The following is a 19,411-nucleotide window of genomic DNA, read 5'->3' on the forward strand; positions in this document are numbered from 1 at the left end:
GCCTTCCTCCGGGACCAGCCCGAAAACACCACCAATTCACAGGGCTTCCTCTGAGGACACACACCGGCCCCAGCCTTCCAGGGGGAGCTGACGGGGTTGGGGGGCGGGGGTAACGCGACTCTTCCCTTTGGGATTTTACAATTTAAAAGAGAATAGACATGGAAGCCTTGGAGAATTCCTTTCAATGCAAGGGCAGAAATGCCTACTTTCTGACAGTCTCTGAAGCAGGCGCTTCTCTTTGCCAGGGTCACAAAAGGATCGGACTCTGACTCTCCCCCAGGTAATACACAGAGAGCAACAGGGACGGGGGCGCTGTTCGAGAATTCTAGCAGTGCATTCCTGCCCAGTAGGAACGATCGAGAAGCAGAAAAGTGGTTAACGGAGGTAGAACCGCACGCTCTGGCTTGAGGTTCCAGCGTGTGAAGGCTGCTATTGGCGCTTTCCCCAGTGGGACATGGTGGGGGGGGGGGGCGTGAACACCTGACATGCTTGTTCAAGGTCAATAAGCCCCGATTCAGTAACAGCCTCTAATGAGTCTACAATGAGGAAAATTAGTCCAAATAAATCACTACAGAGAGTACGGACACCTCCTGAGCAAGGCGTCTTCTTGCCTCTCCTGGCAAGAGGAGTTCAACCACCGCATGCCAAGAAGCAGAACCCCGGCATGAGAGGCTAAAGATGACCTCCTCATGGAGGCAACTGCCAAGCCCCAGGTGGGCCACAGTGACCGGAACCTGTGAGATCTCCTGGGAGGGGAAAGGCCTGGGCGCTTCTGAAGTAGGATCGGCAAAGAGGAAGGTCATTCAGAAATGGATCAGCCCGTGTCAGCTCAGAAAGACAAGATGGCGTCAGTGACATCAACTGATCAGTGGGACTGAGACCGAGACCTTTTCCTTAATTCTTCCAAGGATTAAGCAGAGCTCATTCCTTCTAAAAAATAAAGAGCCTGAAGAGCTGAGAGCTGGAGTGAACTGGTCCCCGGCCGCACAACCTGCCCCAGGTGGACTCATATTAGAGTCAAGTCAGGTCTCTGCCCGCAGAGGCGACCTCCCAACCAGGGTCCCGTTGTTGATTTGGGGTAGACCAAGTGGAGTGTTGATCTGCTCCCTTGCTCCCCAAGAAGGACAGTGAGAGTAGTCCCTGCCATGATATTGGGGGCTTGAAATCCCAGATGGTTAGCATGGAAATGTTCAGGGTGCACAGAGAGTCGGTGAGCTTGGATCCCATGATCCCAGAGGTGGGAAAGGCTCCGTGGAAATCTCCTGTCTATAGTCATTCCCACTCACAGACAAACCTGAAAAGGATACAAAAAACAGTGCTTCTTAACCCCTCAGCACGACTATTCCAAGTGTAAAACAGCTGTAAGTAGAAAACAGTTACTAACACCAGGCATGGAACACAGGGTTATGACTCTTTCAGGAGGGTAAAAGAAAAGACTACAAAGCTGTCCATTATCAAAAGAGGTTTTTCTTTCTTTCTTTTTTTTAAAAAAAATTGGGGCTCCAGCATCTAAGAATCCACACAAAGAACAGACCCACTGCTGGGGCTTGGCTTGTCATCCCCCAATTTCATCTTTTCTGGCAAGGCACGGCATTGATGCATTTGAGGACCACAGGGGAATGGAGAGGCTCATTCTTCCTGCTGAATCAGACTGAACTTAGGTGACATGTTCACACAATCAGGCGTGTGATTCTCATCCCAGCACATCGTAACACAGGGCAAAGCTGTCCCTGGTCTGGCGGGCCATCTTGAACCCAGCTGCCTAGGGACACCCCATCCTCCTCGGGTCTGACTTCCTTCCCAGTGAAGCAAAAGGTGCTGAAGCCTCTAGATCAATGGCTCTGAACCACTGGGCATCAGCACCCGCTTTGGAAAGTATGGTGGAAGCTACTATGATCTTCTCTCCAGGAAAAAAAAAATCTTTGAAAAAATTTTTGAATCCTTATGGGTTCAAGGACCTCAGACTGAGAATACCATGCAAGATGAAAGTTATGTTAACCTCTGTTTTCAAACCCCATGAGCCCAGTCCCCCCACGGACACAGGATATTGTCCTAATGATGTAACCGGTCAAATCTAATAGGGCCCAATGATGGAACCTCAGTCCCCAGTGAATGCCACAACGTTAATTAACAGATCACCAGCCATGAGAGCTTTGAAAATATCCCCAAGACATCAATGGAAATGATCTGGTTGAATTAGCACAAATAGGCAACTCCTCATCGGATAAGAACAGAAAACTTCAAACCTCTGGAGAAACACCTTCTTTCTAAACCCCATTTATAAAACATAAAATGAAGAGTCGTAAGGGATCCGTACTCATTATGTACTAGATATGCACAGGCAGGATCAAAAGACTGATCCAGAGCAGGAAGAGAGGAGGATCTATTTACTTCTATTTTCTCTTCTTTCTTGTTTCCCAGAGAATCAGAATGATTTGGGGAAAGAAATCCAATTATCATCATGAGTGTGACAAAGCCTGCTAAGTATTTGGTTCTCTTTCTATAATCATTTATGGGATTAGCATGACTTCTGTTATGTAATTAATGCTGAATCTGAACACGAAATAATGACTCAAAATGAGTTAGCATCAGCCTTGGCACATAGAGAAATCAACCATGGAGCCCTCTCTTGACAATCCCATGGAAATGTAAGAGCCCAGTGGTTCTCCCAGTCTTGGCAGATGACCCTTCCGCTCAAAGACATCCAAAACTAAAGACTATGACTGTCCCTAAACCTATCCACTTGCATACTGTTTCCCTTTTATAAAGCTGTAAACATAACTCCTTTAAAGAAAAAGTCCCTAATATCCCTACCACATTGACTGTCGTTTGTTCCCACCCTTTGTCCACTTCATGCACGTTCACATTTTACATATTTGCAGTCAGTGCAAATGGTGAGAAGAGCTGCAGCATCACACTGCCTGCCATGAGATGTGGCTCTATCAACCATGGCATATGGCTCTGCCAACCACAGGATGTGGCTCTGACAATCACAGGATCGTGGCTGCCAACCATGGGATCGTGGCTCAGCCAACCATGGGATCATGGCTCTGCCAAGATAGGATCATGGCTCTGTTAACCAAGGGGTCATGGGTCTGCAAACCATGGGACTGTGGTTCTGTCAACCATAGGATGTGGCTCTGTCAACCATGGGATCATGGCTCTGCTAACATGGGATTGTGGCTCTATCAGCCACAGGATGTGGCTCCATCAACCATAGGATCGAGACTTTGCCAACATGGGATTGTAGCTCTGTCAGCCACGGGATGTGGCTCCATCAACCATAGGATCAAGACTATGCCAACATGGGATTATGGCTCTATCAGCCACGGGATGTGGCTCCATCAACCACAGGATCAAGGCTCTGCCAACATGGGATTGTGGCTCTGTCAACCACAGGCTGATGGTTCTGTCAAGCATTAGCCATAAGGCTTCAAGGAAAAGCTGTCTCTGTGTATCAATGCCTTTGTACTAAAATGGGTTTAATAATCACATCTTCTTAGCAAGGTTGTTATGAGAACTAAAAGACAGGTAAAGTGCTTGTGCACAGTACCTCACACATGAAAACCACAATGAAGTTTAGTGATTCTTACTGATGACACATATTAACGTACAGTTTCATATTCCACTTGTTTCACTTAAAACTACAGAAATATTTCCTACATTTCTCAGCCTTTGTGGCTTTAGTTTTTAATGCCTTGAGGCAATTTTGCTTAGTTCTGAGCCCATCTTCTGCAAAACCGTTCTTTTCTATTCAAGTTGAAATGGGCACTCTTTTCCAGCTATCAAAAGATGCAGTGCCCCGTCTTGCCACAGAGGGGCATACTCTTTCTGCTCTCGCCCGCCCAGAATGGGCACCCACCCAGGGGATGTACCTTCTTGACCTCAGGCACTTAATGTTTTTTGGCTTCATGATTCATATGGACCATGGGAGCATAGGGCTGATCTATCCCAGGAAACACATGCCAGCATGTGAGGAAAAGTTTCTATTGCCGACCGGTAATCTCTGCGCAACAACCTTTCCATCTTCCGCGTGCTTGCTTGTAACTCTCTGCTGGCCAAGAACTGGTTTGCTAAAATTGAACCACGATGGAGCTGTATTGCGGGTGCATTTTACAAATGCCAATGCAGGTCCACGCCTTTGAAGATAAAACATTAAAATTCCCTTCATGGATCCATCGTTCCCTTTCTCCCTTCCACTATCTTTTCAAAGTGATCTAGGCTTTGAGCTCCCAGAAAGAGAGGTGTTGGTTGAAAATGGTAAGAAAATCTAATTCTTGGCTTTTGATGTTCCGGGGGAGGTGCAGGTCTTGGTGGTTTAAGGGAGAAGGACGTTGGAAGGGTCATTTTGACTCTTGGACGTTTTTTCCTCAAATGCCGTCTTTAGATCCCACCGGGCGCTTGACGTGGGACTCAGCTGTCAGGAAGTGGGAAGGTCTGAGTGCTGGAGGCTAGCGATAGAGTACAGTCTCTCTCTCCATGCAAACTGGGCAGCCGAGAGGATGCTCGTGGTGCCTTACCCCGGGGAGAAGAAGTTCCTTAGCTTTCCTGAGCCCTACCAGGCTCTTCACCCTTAGGTCCTCCAAAAGCCCTTGGAAATGCCAGCATATATGCCGCTAATGCGAAGTCCTGGCAGAAAGCCAACAGCATGCCATTTATTTAAGTGTTGCCCATTGAAGTTTGATGGGCTTCAGTAGTCAAGGCAGGGCTGGCCAGCCATTCAACCCCCTCAACCATTGCAGTAACTCCCGAATGCAGTAACTCCCACCGGTAACCCCACTCTGACTACAAAGATGTAAGTGCATATCAGAGCAACGCTGGAGACCCTGAAAATATACAGAAGCAAATTTAAATTGTACATAATCACATCACCTAAAAATACCTATATATCTGAGTTTGGTGTATTTCCTTCCATGCCTTTTTTGTACGGTTTTCACTTAATGGAGATATCCTATTATACAGCCGTGGACTGCTTTCTGTTCTTGCTAAACGTAACATAAGCATTTCCCCTCTGTGACTGGAAACTCTTAACAGGCATTTCAAGCAATACACATTATTATTTACATTCTCATACTACTGGGCATTTAGGCTATTTCTAATCTTATTTCTATAAATATCACTGCAAAACCTTTCACCTGTATAAACAAGGAGAAGTTTGAACAAAATTCCCAGAAGTCGAAGTGCTGATCAGAGGGCTGTGATACATGTGGCCAATTAGTTTCCAGAAAGGCCATGCCATTTCCACTCCTGTGAAGCAGAGTCTGCAAGTTCTTGTCCTGGCATTTCTCGGTCAGCATGGGTCTTTCGCATTTAAAAATAAATGTCCTCCTTCATGAAGGAAATGACATTTCCCTCAGTTTGTGTTTCTTTGGCTACAGGTGAGGCTGAACATTTTTCAAAGTTTCAGGACTATTTCTTTCCTCCTTTGTGCAAGGTCCTCTGTCTAAATGAGCCTTCTCTAACGACACACGATTAGCTAACTCCTCACGGCCATGGGTAATTTTCCAGTGACCCACTTTTGCAACTCGATGGCCAGTGAGAGCAGCCGGCATTCTCACACACTGGATACAACTCACACAGATGTCTCCACCTGGCCAACTTGGGGCTCTAGCCTCCATTTTATTTATTTTTTTAAAGACTTATTTATTTATTCGAGAGAGAGAGCACATGCAAGCATGAGCGGTGGGAGGGGCAGAGGCAGAGGGAGGGAGAGGGAGAGAGAGAATCCTCAAGCAGACTCCCTGCTCAGCCCAGAGCCTGACATGGGCCTCCATCCCATGACCCTGAGATCATGACCTGAGCTGAAACCAAGAGCTGGCTGCTTAATCAACTGAGCCACCCATGTGCCCCTCTAGCCTCCATTTTAAAAGTTCCTCTTTGACACTCCTTAAGACAGCATAGTGCCTTTAAAAAAAAGTGCATTTGCTGGGGGGTCATCTGTTCTATTTATGCTGTTAGCTGGTATGGCCTGAAAGCTACTTTTCTTTCTCAATATCGAAACGCTACGTTTTTCAAGCAGGGTATGTGAGAGGTTCTCTTGCTTCTCTAGTCTTCTTTCCACCCAACAACCCTGGGATTCTTGTAAGCAACACAGCAGTCCTACAAACATTATATATATGGTAAGACGAGTCTAGTGTGGACAGGATTCTTGTGAGGGCTTCCAGATTGAGCAAACAAAAAGACCGGGTGCTCAGCTGTACTGGAGTTTCAGATAAAATGAAACTTTCATTTTAGTATAAGTATATCCCAAATATTGCCTGGGATATACTTATGCTAAAAAGTATTCTTTGCTTGGAATTAAAACTTAACTGGATACTTGCATTTTATCAGACAGTCCTACTTGTGCCCCATTCAGGGTCTGAGTTCTAGGGTGGGGAGACACTGCACAGACTCACTGCACTACTCTGAAAGCAGCCACACACTCAGTACAAAACTGTCCATGGAGGTACTGCATGGCTCGAGCGTAAGCCGGAGCAAGGAAAGATGCCACTGGAGATGAAGGGAACTTCATGGGAAGATCACGGGAGCATTTATTAGGCTTAGCTACTAATCTTGAGCAGAGAAGCATCTGGAGTTTCAGAAATAGGATGCAAAACCTATTTACAATCTCTGTAACTAGAATAGATGTTTCCATTCATCATTCTAAAGATCGCCAGCCACACGGTTATCAGAGGGTCAGATGCTGCCTGGGTAAGGAGGCTGGCTTGATTGCCTTGTCCTTTCAGTCCGTAGCTCCCAGGCACTGAAAGTAATCCACGCCTCACCCATGACGCTTGCAACTGCTTAGTGACAACGCAGACCCAAACAGATCTGCATAACTGGTAAAAATTAAACATACATCAGAAGAAGAGAAGGGTTCACTCTTAGCGAAAGATTTCTCATCCATTAAGGAGCCCACCCCCTAAAACACTGCCTGTTCCAGATGTCTAACGAAGGTAATAATTTCTGCTTTTAGGCAAGGGAGCCAAAACACCCAGTAAGACTGAAACGGCCACCTACCCGGTCAGCGCTTCTGCTGGGAAGGCAGGAACGATCAGTGAATCAACAGGAACTCCTTCCTGATGAATGGACTGGGGTCTAAGAATAAATCCCAGGCAGGCTCCAGAGCCGTCTTGCCCACTCTTAGTTCACCCTGAACATGTGTGTTCACACCAATGCCCCCATGGGAAAGGGGTCATCGAAGCTTTCGGGGGAGTCCACCAGCAAAAGACATTTGCTGCCAAAAAGTCCCAGGCCACTAGAGAGAGGGAAAGGGCATCCTGCAGAACACCAGTACTTAAAAGAGCTTCGCCAAGGACTCTGAGCTGACTCCAGATGGGAGCCGTGAACTTGACTTACATGGTTGTCGACGATCAGGTCAGGAAGTAGGCGTCCAGCAGAACAGCACCCACTTCCCGTCCAACAGCTAATATTAACCTTATAGTCACTCGGCTTACCTTCCCCTTTGAGGTAATCCTGTTCTGCCATCCCCTCTGGTTCTGAGAATAAAGATGATCAGCCTAGACCACTGTATCTCCTAGTGTGGAGCAAACACCATCCATTGCTGGGTCACAGTGAGAACTTACAAAACCCAGATTCTGGAGCCCATGCTAGAGCTGCTGTGTTAGAACCTGCGGGAGAGGGGCCCAGGAACCGCCCCTGCTGTGTGCCCTCTCCTGCCCTCACCCCCAAGGTAATTCTGATATAGACTGAATTTTGAAAATTAATGATTGAGACCACAAAAGTACTATTTAATCCAGGTACTTCCTCAGTCTCTAAATTCATGTCGGTCCAAATATTACCACCCAGTTAGAGATCTCGAGGTCATACACGGGGATATGCCTGATCCTTAGTACTCTCTGGGCACCTAAGAAGACAGGACGTTGTCAAACACACAGTGGGGAAGGCAAAGGAATTTAATAATAGAAGGTGAAAAGCCATTGCATTGTCTCGATAGAAATCATCATTTCCTTATCAAATTAAAATCCTTTTTTTTTTTAAGAGGATATGGACCATCACGAGGAAAGACAACCACCAGCAGAAGAAATTAGAGAAAAATCAATTGCCCCAAACCAAGGTATCCTCTCATCTTCCGTGGGTCTCTGCAGGGTTTCTGTCCACATAAACCCTCTCTCTATTTCTACCTCCCAGTAGATCTCTGGTCCTCGGAGCCAGTCACCAGGAATCAAACCCAACACCAGCAGGGAGCACCGTAAGCTGCTACAGCCAGAGAGGGCGTGCGTGGCCGGCGCTCACACACAGCACCACTGTCTGCAAGTGACCAGAGGAAACGAAATCTTCCTTTTGTCCCAGGCCACAGAACTTAAAGTAAAATGCGGTGCTGCAAAGGTTCATGTGCGACTCAAACTGCATAAACATTTCTCAGTTTGGGGGGTTTTCTTGCTTTTCGGGATACAAACAGGTGAGCCTGGAACACGGGTCGTCGCTGGAGACAACAAAGAAAGGAAAAGATAAGCATCATTCTGAAGATTTAGGGTTTGTTCTTTGTCTTTGTTACAAGAAGGACTGAGAGCTGAGACTTCACCTGGGTGCTGGGGAGAACCGAAGTCCACGTCCACGTTCAGCAGGGACAATCTATCAGGCACAGTGAAGGACAACAGAAGCCAAGTCAATCCCCGGGAGTGTGCTGGGGGGCTCGTAGAATACCGCAGAACCCACCCTGGAACCCCGACAGAGCCAAGGGAGACCAGGACTCCTGCTCCACCAAAATGCCACCATACACGCACGTGGCAGCATCTCTGTCCTCAGTGCTGGACGCCAAATGCCCCTGACACTGAATGCCGGCCGCTCCTGCTGGAATGACTTTGCTAGCAGGTGCACCCAACTGGCCAAGCCATGGTCAGCGCTAGCTGCGAGGGAGGCTGGAAGCCCAACTTCTATCCTGAGAGCCAGGCTCTGTCTTCCACCAGAATGCCCGAGATGGGGGGGAAGGGAGAGTCTCCAACATAGTCAAGGAGCTCAGAAGCGAAGCTGCTAGAGGGGGAGAAGGAGGGAGAGAGGGAAGGAAGGAGTAGGGAAGACAACCACGTGGGCTCTCTACGGCTGTCCTTGGACATCCATGTCTCTGATACGCTGGCCTTTATTAAGTTTGCACCAGGTTTCCTGCTTTCTTTAGAAAGCCACAATTAAATGAATTAAACCATAACATAGCATTCTCAGGTCAGCTCTTTCTCCAGTTTTATGTATATAACCCTACACAAGTCTCAACCTCTACGAGTCTCAGCTTCTTCCAACCGCAAATGAGCAGACTTCAGGGCCCCTTCCAGATTCTCTGCTCTGCCACATCTGGTCTACTTGATCACTCATCCAGGGTGAGTAGGAGAGAGGAGCTATTTCCATCACCGGTGTTCACTGAGCTCTGTTCCAGCTCAAGAAATTCCCCACGATGAGCTTCAGGGACAGCACGTTCCAACTGTTCATAAAGTAAGAACGTCCACCACACAGGGAGCAAATTCATTGCCCAGAGGAACTGACATCTCTTTGTGTCCTAAAATGAAAAGGATTATTTTCCCTCTAAATGTATTAAAATATTTTCTGACAACACAAGAACTCCCCATACGTTACAGGAAATACAGAACATACGGAGAAGGGCAGAAGAAAACTTAAAACAAAACAAAAAAATCCTTCACTATGCAGAGGGGACCACCTTCAAAAAACTCCTGACAATCTTGTTTCTATTTCTACTGTATCTGTAGAGATGCGCATGCACACACGTTAGGTGGACCATATGGTCCTGAAATGTGACTTCACGTAGCAGTCAAGTGTGAACACAGTCCAGACCATACTATGGTCTCCCATGTCAATGGTGCTCAACCATATTTCCATGACCTGCCAGAGGTCAAGACGGGAACGATGCAGAAGTTTTAGCAGCCAGAGAACCTAAGAATATAGACTCAAGATTTGTTTCTCGTTGGAAGAGATGTGTGGATTGTCCAAATCATTTCAGAGTCTGGCGCAACCAGTTACCTCCCATGCCTCCAGTGGGCTTTGGCGTTGAGAGTAATAAAAGCAAGCTGGGAAGGAATTCCAAACGGGCACTTTACAATTGGCTAAATGTTGGTTGAACTTATAAGGGTCAATATTTATTGTTCTGAGACTTCCATGATATAAATGTTATTTTCAGGGTGGTTTCTAAGCCCTTCCTTCTTCGCGCTCAATGTGAACACTGTATTAGGAAGAATATGTGTATGGGGGGGTTGGGGTGAGGGTAGGGGTGAGGAGGAGGCTGGGGGGTGGGAGTTAGGGTAGAGGGTAGGGAGGAGGCTGGTGGGGGAGGTCCTTCTGCAGCCTGATTTCCATGATATTTAACCATTTTCCAGGGCATCACTTGTTTGCTGTCTGTGTGCAGGCCCACAACCTCTTGGGTCTGTGAGCACTGGGAGGGCCCGAGTACATCTGCTCATGGTTGACCTCTAATGCCAAGGCACAGAGAGGTACTTAAATATTTGTGGAATGGAAAACGAAAGCCAACAGTGCTCTTTCCCAGGAAAGTGTCCACACACATCTACATAGGACATTTTGCATGTATTTTCAGAGAGTTTATGGTTTCATTTAAGGTTAAGACCCTCGTTCTGCAGCAACCTACCCACTGACAGACCAACATTAATTTATCCAAATGCCTATTTTATAGACATACTTCTTGAGGGTCAACAAACTTTTTTGGTAAACGTCCAGATAACAAATATTTTAGACTTTGTGGGTCATACCGTCTTTCTGGCAAACTACTGAAGTCTGTCGTTGTAGCACCAAAGGGGGCCAGAGACAACAGGGAAATGAGTTTGTGTGTCTGTGTTCCAATAAAACTCTTTTCACAAAAACTGGTAGCAGCCCACATCGGGCCTGCAGGCCATCCTCTGCCGGTCTCCTGATATAGACTATTGAAAGCAGGATTTTAAAGATTTCTTTAAGATTTGTCTCTCTTGGTCATCGGTGGCCCTCATGATAATTATTCCAAAGCCTTTCTGTTCTTCAAGGAAGTTAATTACCTGGATCCACCCAGAAGCTGGTGTGGATAATCCGCTACCTGTGAATCAACACAGAAGACACTGGTCAGCTTGACTAATTCGAAAGAAGAGTCCAGAGAGTGGCCACCATGACAGAATGCTGTGTCCTATGGAGAAGACAGCCTCGTGGTGCCCATGCCATGGTTTGCTTGACATTGCTAAGGGCTGTCTCTCCTCTCCCCCAGTACTCCAAGCTTTGTGTGGCCCATCCAGACTGGCCAGGGCTTGGTAAACCAAGGGACATGCCCGAGTTCAGCATACTGGATTTCTAGGAAACACTGTGCAGTGGTTGGAACTAGACAAATCTCACTGTGAACGTTTTTCGGCTTATTATTAGAGGTGCCTACTAACAGAAGACCTCATCTCTACCAGGGGACAAAGAAAAGAAGAAAGAGGAGGGAAGAGCAGTTCCAGGAACAGTAGAGAACCACCTAAAAAAACGATAATCTAACCCTCAAAGGCTTACGTAATCACTGACCCCACCATGACACATGGCAGCCCCAGATGACCCCAGGACTTTGCCTCATGACCTCCTCTCCCTCCCCAATTCAAGTTCAACTATCACTAAGTGCCTATTCTGCAACTTGCAAGACCCTACATGTGTAGCCACATGGAGAACTTATCTTTAACCCTAGAAGAAACCCTATGAGATAGGTTCTTTCAAATTCTATGTTCCAGGTAAAGAATAGGTTAGCTCGGTGATCTATCCCAACTTTCTTCCTTTCCACTAGCCACTATTCTGGAGCCATTATTCCGGGCTGTGCCTTCTTCATGGAACTGACCCTTCTACCCCTTGCTGGGTGGGGTACAGAATGCTTCTTTCCCACTCCTGTTTCCCTAAGAAGGGACTTTCCCCTAAATACTCCTGGCCTTTTGTCCCACCCTTCACACCTTCCTGTGGAGACGGAGTGAGTTTCTTGAGAGATGAATACATCCACCCAGCCTCACCCCCTTGCCCTCAGTGCCACGGTGCCCCGCTTCTGGTCTAGGCCTCCATGCTGCATGGTGCACGGGGTCCCCTAGTAAGTCTGCAAGCTGATGGGCAAATCGGCCTAATTCTGCAGCCCACCATCACAAATCCCACTCTGATGCATATCAAAGCTGCTGCCTCTAACCCAATCTTCGCTGGCAACGAGGGTACAATTTTTACTCCCCTCAGCCTCCCTTGCATCTCAAAGTGGATACAGAGCTCAGCCAGCAAAGACTGGGCTGGGTTGAGCACAAGGCCTCTCCAAACCCAGCCGCTGACCCTAAGCCTGATCTAGTCTGTGGGGCACGGTGGTCAGCTCAGGGGCTGACCCATGTGACTCAAGCCCGCCCACTGGAGCCCTTGGGCTATGGACATTGGGTCATGGACACTGGCCCATGGACTGAAGCCCAGCCACGCGAGCAAACACACAGGAAACACGCCCACTGGAGAGGTCATCTCGATGGTGCGGCCTCGCTGCTCAGAGCCCGAGACCTGTTGCTGCGGCGCCCTCCACCCGACTCCGAGAGCTTTCAGGATCTCTCCCCAAGTTGATCTGATTCCAGCTGGTTGAGCTGATTCCTGTCACCAGCAGCCAAAAAAAAAAAAAATGGTCTGACTAAAACCTGAGGAAGCCCTCAGCTGGTGAGCGACCCAGAGGATGATCCCACTGTCAAGTCACGGGACAGACAGTCTAACCCTGAGCACCTGACTGCGTGTTTGCGGCTGGTTCCACCTGTCCCTCTGGAACCCGCTATCTCCTCCGGTAGAGCCTCCACCTCCCCGAGATGTCCAAGGCCCCTCAGCCTATTAACTCTCCAAAGCATCTGGGGCACGAAAGCTCCTTCTACCACGCAGCTGCCGCAGGACCCTCTGACCACCGCACCCGCTGTGGCTTGGGGTTCCCTGTGCTCACTCCCAAGCGGGGACAGGGAAAGGCTTTAGGGGAGTCGCACCTGCTCCAGGAGGCTTGCTGCCAGCAAAGTCTCTTGAAAGGACCGGAATGACACTTCTGAACACAGGTCTCAAGTGGCAGTCATCTGAGACACGGAAGCCCCGTTTCCCTCACCAGAATTAAAGGAGAGGAAAGCTACACCGGGTGTGAGTCCCAGAAGTTTTCCTTTTATTCACCTTTTTTGGCACGTGCACGCTGTGTGTGCATGTGTGTGTGTGTGAGAAAGCGGGGTGGGGTGGGGGGGAGATGCGTGTGCCCACATGCAGATTGTCATCAATTTATTGGATTTGAGGTGGCCTGGCAGTTTCTCCCGATCCTCTCTTGGGGACAGTGAATCAGAGATGGATGGATGGTGTGGGCGGGCCGGAGCAAGGACATAAAGGATTGTGGTGGGGAGGGGATGAGAGCGGGCACGGGCCTCTATGGCTGGCATGCATCCAGCACAAGTCATATTTTAGTGGTTCCCACAATGAACTTGTATTGCATTTATAAGAATATAAAAAGAAAAGCTAATGGCGTTGCTTGGTACACCTAATCCGTTCTTAACTTAAATCCGAAAGGGCAGGAGGCCATGGTGTGGGAGGAAAAAATTGGACCATCCTAGGATTTGGTGCAGATTCTTCAAATACCTACAGATGCCCAGATTCCATGTTTGTGGAACAGAGCCGAGCCTTGGCTGTACGGGGAGTGCCTTTTAAGATTCAGTAATGTTGACATTTTCAACTTTCACAAAGGGTCACCAGCTGCTAAAGATAATAGAGACTTTCCATCAATACGAGGAGAGGGCTGGTGCCCTTTAAGTTCGTCTGTGCTGCTTTGGAATACAAAGTAACTTCCTCTCTCCTGTTTTTTCTTTCCTTTTCCATCTTTCTTTTTTGAATAGCAGACTTATTCATCTCATGTAATTTATGTAGACTAACAATAATACCTGTTTGCGCTTCCTAAAAAAAGGTACTACCAGAGAGATGGAGCTAAAGTAGGCTAGATGATTGCTTATTATCAATCTATAGATAGACCAACAAACTATACATGTACACGCACATGAATACATACACACATGACCCATATTCTATATGGATCATATATTCAATGCCATTTCATTAAGTCATTATATTTCCATTTTTAAATTTTATGTCTTTAAAAACAATATAATTTTTAGAAAGTCACCTTGGAAATGGAAACATAATGGTTTGGTCAAGTAGCATCCAGCAGTTAATTACTTGGAATAACGAGCACCATTCTTTACCCCTAGATCTGCCATAAACATAAGTAAGAAGGGCAATGATCGGGAGGAAAATTGGTTTCTGGAAACCAGTGCAGCTTCCAGGAGGGAGACACATTTCTTTCTCTACCATTTTTTTTTTCCAAGATTTATTTATTTGAGAGAGAGAGAGAAAGAATGAACAGGAGGTGCAGAGGGAGAGGGAGAAAGAATCCCAAGCAGACTCCACATTGAACCCAACTGGGGCCTCGAAATCACCACCTGAGCTGAACCCAAGAGTTGGGCGCTTGAAGGACTGTGTCATGCAGGCGCCCCTCTACTATTTGTGGTTAAGAGTTGAAGGGGACCACGTCTTCAAAGGGAGGCTGTCTTCGTATAAGGACCCGGGGAGGCAGAGGGCACTATGCCCACATGCCCAGCTGCCTTGGACCCCAACGCGGGAGGCTGATTTCTTGAATCCTCTGCCTTCTGAGGCAGAAGAGCTGGGTCAGCGGGAGAAGACTGACAGGTAAAGCTATCTGCACTGACATGAGGTCGCTTGGAGCTAAAAAGGAAAGAAAAAACACAAAAGCAAAACAAAAACCCTGGTTCTGAGAGAGCAGGGACAAAAACCCTGGGAAGTCCCATGGAGAGGGGCTCACCTGTAAGACCAGTGCTGCCCTCATGTTCAAGGGCAGCCCCGTTTCGTGAAATGGTAAGATTAATCGGAGCACAGAAACGTCTGCCAGGCTGGGGAACAGACCTCCTCATGCTGTTCCTACTCCGGCAGCGACGAGGGACACGCGAAGAATGGCGTGGTCTCGAGTGGGATGACAAATGCCATCTAGGAGAGGGCTTGGAGAAAGGGAAACCCACGGGTTGGGAATGCTCTGTATTCCTTCAGCTTCCGCTCAAAGCAGAAATGCTTTGATGAAAATGAAGGCTTCAGAAGGACAGCCTCTCCAAGGGACGCCCAGATTACGATGGGCCACGAATGTAAAAGAGGACCAAGAGGAAAGAGAGCTGGAAGGTGCTGCCTGTTGTCTCAACCTACACGGAGCTCCTACTACACGGGGAGGGGCGAGGCGGAAGCTGTGTGTGCGCACGTGCGCGTGCGCGCATGCGTGTGTGAGCGAGCGAGCACGCGCGCCCGTGCCTATGCGCATGCGTGGGCATGTGCTGGGGACTGTCCGGGAGCAGCAAGATGGTAAGAAGTCCCTAAATGAACTGCAGCCAAGTGTTCAGTCTTCTACAGTGGTTCTCAAACTTGAGCATGCAAAAACACAGATGTACATACATACATGAGCAGATAAGTAAATCTGCTCATTTCGGTAGTGCATATCCTAAAAAAGGAAAGATACCGAGAAAATTAGACCAGCCCCTATCCAAAGAGGACCCCCGCGTTGAGGAAGCATTCCATATTTTTCCAAGAGGGAGTTACTAATCAATGGGCATAACCTTTTAGTGAAGCGAGATGCATAAGCTGTAGGGACCTGCTGTACAACACTGTACCAAAGCCAACAATAATGGATTATATGCTTTGAAATTGAAGCAGGTGGATCTCAGGTTATAACAACATTTAAAAAAGAAGTGTCACCCACATAGCTTGTACAAAAATCACATTTAATTTTTTTTTTTCCTAAAGTGCAGTTTCTTGAAACTTCTGGGAGAAGCTGAGCCGGGCTCAGGAGTCAGCAAGTTTAACAGGAGCTCTAGGGAACACGATTTAGAAGAGAAAGAAGGAGCCAGAAAAACACAATGGAAACCCACTAAGAATGGACTCCCAAGTTTGTCATGTTCAGTCCAGATCCCCTGGCAATGTTTACTGGCAATCTTCACTGGGGCTCTTATCCTGTTCCCCGCCTTGCGCCAAAGGGAACACATCCCCTTATGCCCAAAGCATGTCCTCCTCTCATACTTTCTATCAGAATGACAGATTCCATAATCTTCCTCACTCACCAAACCGGAAACATGGGAACAAGCGTCAGTGCGGAAAGCCCGTGGAACGCGCTCTGAAAAACCCTGTTCTAGGAGGACCCAACCAAAGGAAACCCACAGACAGACACTGGGCGAGTGAGTGCCAAAGGAAGTGACACAGAGGTGTGTCTGCGCGTGGGATAACCTGCTATGCCTTGGCTCATAACATTGCTGAATCCAGTCCAAAGCATATGAACAGGAGCAGAACATCTGACCAAGACAGAGCTGCCTGACACATCTCGAAACCATAAATCACCCGAAGTGGCAGTTTCTCACCTCCCCGCCAAAACCTGTCCCACTGCAGCCCTGAGCCTGCAGAGAAGTCAGGTCTGGGCTCAGCCAAAGTACAGGACGGCCCTTGCAAAAGGGAGGCGCCAGGAGGGTGCCTACCGCTATGGCAACTCAACACAGACCAGGGATGGAGAAGACGATGCTCTGCTAACTGAAACCTGGCCAGCATTTTAGCATCAGCCCCAAGGAAGTTAATGCTTAGTTAGATTTGCTTTTGTCCTCTGTCCCCTCTTTTTTTTCATGTCACCAAGTGGCTTTAAACCATCCCTTTCCTCCCAAAAAGAAAATCCCATGCAAAGATAACACTTCTGGTAAACCACTGAGCAGAACCTCCCTCCCTTACACCATACTCAAGCAGAGCCCAAGATCCCAGTTCTCTCTGTGAGTAGCCTCTCCATCCCAAAGGAAATGGCTTACCAAAAAGAGTTTTAGGCATGCACTGGCTTCACCATCGTCCTGTCCCTGAGGCACCTGGGACAAATATTCTCACGCTGCCGTATGACCAAGAATCACCTGGGGAACTTCACCAGTCCTTCCCAAGAGAGGTGATTTAGGCAAATCAGGAGCAGAGCACAAGCATCCGCATTTTTTTTTTCTCTAGTGCCCAAGGAATGCCAACGGTAACACATCAAGGTCCACCCTTGAGAAATGCGGGTCACCAGTTTGGGCAGATCCCATAGATCTGTCCTTTATGGGGCAGGCGGAGCTCAGTTACAGTCCCACCAAACTAGCCATGGGTCGTGAAAGGGTTAACAGATCTCCCACCCTTCCACTCCCACTCCTGCAATGTCAAATTCTATACCATGTGGTTCTGAGTATGATGGAAAACACCTCCAATCACAAGGGGAACAGGAAAGCGAACATGCTCCTAACCCAAAATATTTACAAATGTACCCACCACCTACAAAACGAGTCCTCACTGAAGAACTCCCTCCCTGCCAAACAGCCTAACAGAAGTCCTAACCCGCTGCTCACATCAGTCCTGTTGAATGCAAACACTCGTTTGTATTTTCATTTCATTGCAAAAGTTGTGGAAAGGTCAAGTCACAAGTTGTGGAAGAGATACAAGTCCGTGATCCCCGCGACACTGAAGGGGCTCAGCCTGTTTTACAGGGCAGAGGCTGGTGAAGGACAGATGACAGACACTGGCACAATTGTGCAAATTTCCATTTCTCCTGGAGATACATCTGTTTCCAGCAAGACTAGAGATTAAGATAAAACCCAAATCTCCCTTCTACCATGGCCTCAAAATGACAGATGAAATAAACAAAAAGGTTTTAAAAGCACATCTGAGCTTGTAGCAAAGAAAGGGGATCATTAATGATAAGGAAGCTATAAACTGGAACTCAAACATTAAAACCAGTTCAGATGCTGCCGAGGGATTAAGGAGGTCCCGTGGATGGGTTCTGGGTGTGACTGTCCATAGCGGGCAAAGAGGAGGCCCTTGGGCCACACGAGCCAGGAGGTGAAATTCTATAAATGCAAAAGTCATAAAATTCTGTCCCTATATGGGGTGGGGGGGGGGGGAACTAGAAGAAAATATCCATTCAAATGCACAGAGAGACAAAAAGGATGATGACATGCTTCTGCCTGGTTTCTGGAGGGGAAAAAAAATGTTTGAAGCCCACAAAAACTATGGGCTTTCACCTCAAACAGTTCAGAGTGCTGAGCTTCTTATTTCTGTATGGGCTGGGAAAACCCCAACCTGGACGGGACTGTAACCATCAATTCCAGGCTAACATCGCTATAAAGGGGTCTTATGGAAGTAAACGCAAAACCACGCAGAAGGGCTTTCTCAAGATCCAGGGCCCTGGGAATCCTCTGAGGAAAAAAGCATGCCTCACTAGAGAAGTGCTGATCTAAAACGTGACAAAGCCCAGGAGAAAACAACACACTGCAGACAGAGTCTGTAGACACACAAAGAAGGAGAAACATGGCTTTCTATTAGAGACATACGGTTGAAAATATAGGATAGATCTAACCTGATTAAAAACATAAAAGAAATGGCACCTGGGTGACTCAGTGGGTTAAGCCTCTGCCTTTGGCTCAGGTCATGATCTCAGGGTCCTGGGATTGAGCCCCGCATCGGGCTCTTTGCTCAACAGGGAGCCTGCTTCCTCCTCTCTCTCTGCCTACTTGTGATCTCTGTCAAATAAATAAATAAAATCTTAAAAAAATATATGAAAGAAGAAATCAGAACCATAAGAACCAGTTGTAACAAAGGAAAAGCAGACATAGTAAAAAAAAAAGAACCCACCAGGACAACTCAGATATAAAAACTGTATTCCTGGGGCACCTGGGTGGGTCAGTTGCTAAGCGTCTGCCTTTGGCTGAGGTCATGATCCCACGGTCCTGGGATCAAGCCCTGTGTCAGGCTCCCTCCTCAGCGGGAAGCCTGCTTCTCCCTCTCCCACTTCTCCTGTTTATATTCCCTCTCCTGCTGTCTGTCTGTCAAACGAACAAATAAAATCTTAAAAAAAAAATAAAAAACAAAAACTGTAGTCCTTGCAATTAAAAACTTAACAGACAAGGGGTGCCTGGGTGGCTCACTCCACTGGGCATCTGACTCTTGATTTCAGCTCAAGTCATGATCTTGGAGTCATGGGATTGAGCCCCATGTGAGGTTCTGCACTTATCATGGAATCTCCTTGGGGTTCTCTCTCACCCTCTCCTTCTGCCCCTCACTCTGCTCATGCTCTAAATAAATAAATAAATATAAAATCTGAAAAAAAAAAAAAAAAAAAAATCAACAGACCAGTCAAACAGGGTGTTAGAATCAGCTCAGTGAGTAATCAGTGAACCAGAGAAGAGCCCACAGAGAGATAAAGGGATAGACAACCAGAAAAGTATTAAGACAGGTAGGAGGTAAGTAACAGCATGGAATAAACACCATTAAGGGTTGCCCAAAGGAAATAAATAATGAGGGAAGAGATCAGTTTGAAGCGACAATTGTTAAAAACTTTCCAGGAAGAATAAGAATAATAATAGTAATAGCAATAACGTGTATTCAGCTTAGA

The 19,411-nt window shown here is 47.3% G+C and overlaps 1 protein-coding gene and 1 non-coding gene across 5 annotated transcripts in view; one reads left to right on the top strand and one right to left on the bottom strand.

Moving 5' to 3' along the window:
• SLC39A11 (solute carrier family 39 member 11) overlaps positions 1 to 19,411 on the bottom strand; it is a 390,505-nt gene that overhangs the window by 133,407 nt on the left and 237,687 nt on the right. The gene's annotated exons all lie outside the window — the stretch shown is intronic.
• LOC123930344 lies at positions 15,448 to 15,552 on the top strand. The gene has a single exon (XR_006816060.1). It is a non-coding gene; the product is annotated as a U6 spliceosomal RNA (small nuclear RNA).

Source organism: Meles meles, chromosome 18 (assembly GCF_922984935.1).
Source record: "Meles meles chromosome 18, mMelMel3.1 paternal haplotype, whole genome shotgun sequence".
Taxonomy (NCBI): domain Eukaryota; kingdom Metazoa; phylum Chordata; class Mammalia; order Carnivora; family Mustelidae; genus Meles; species Meles meles.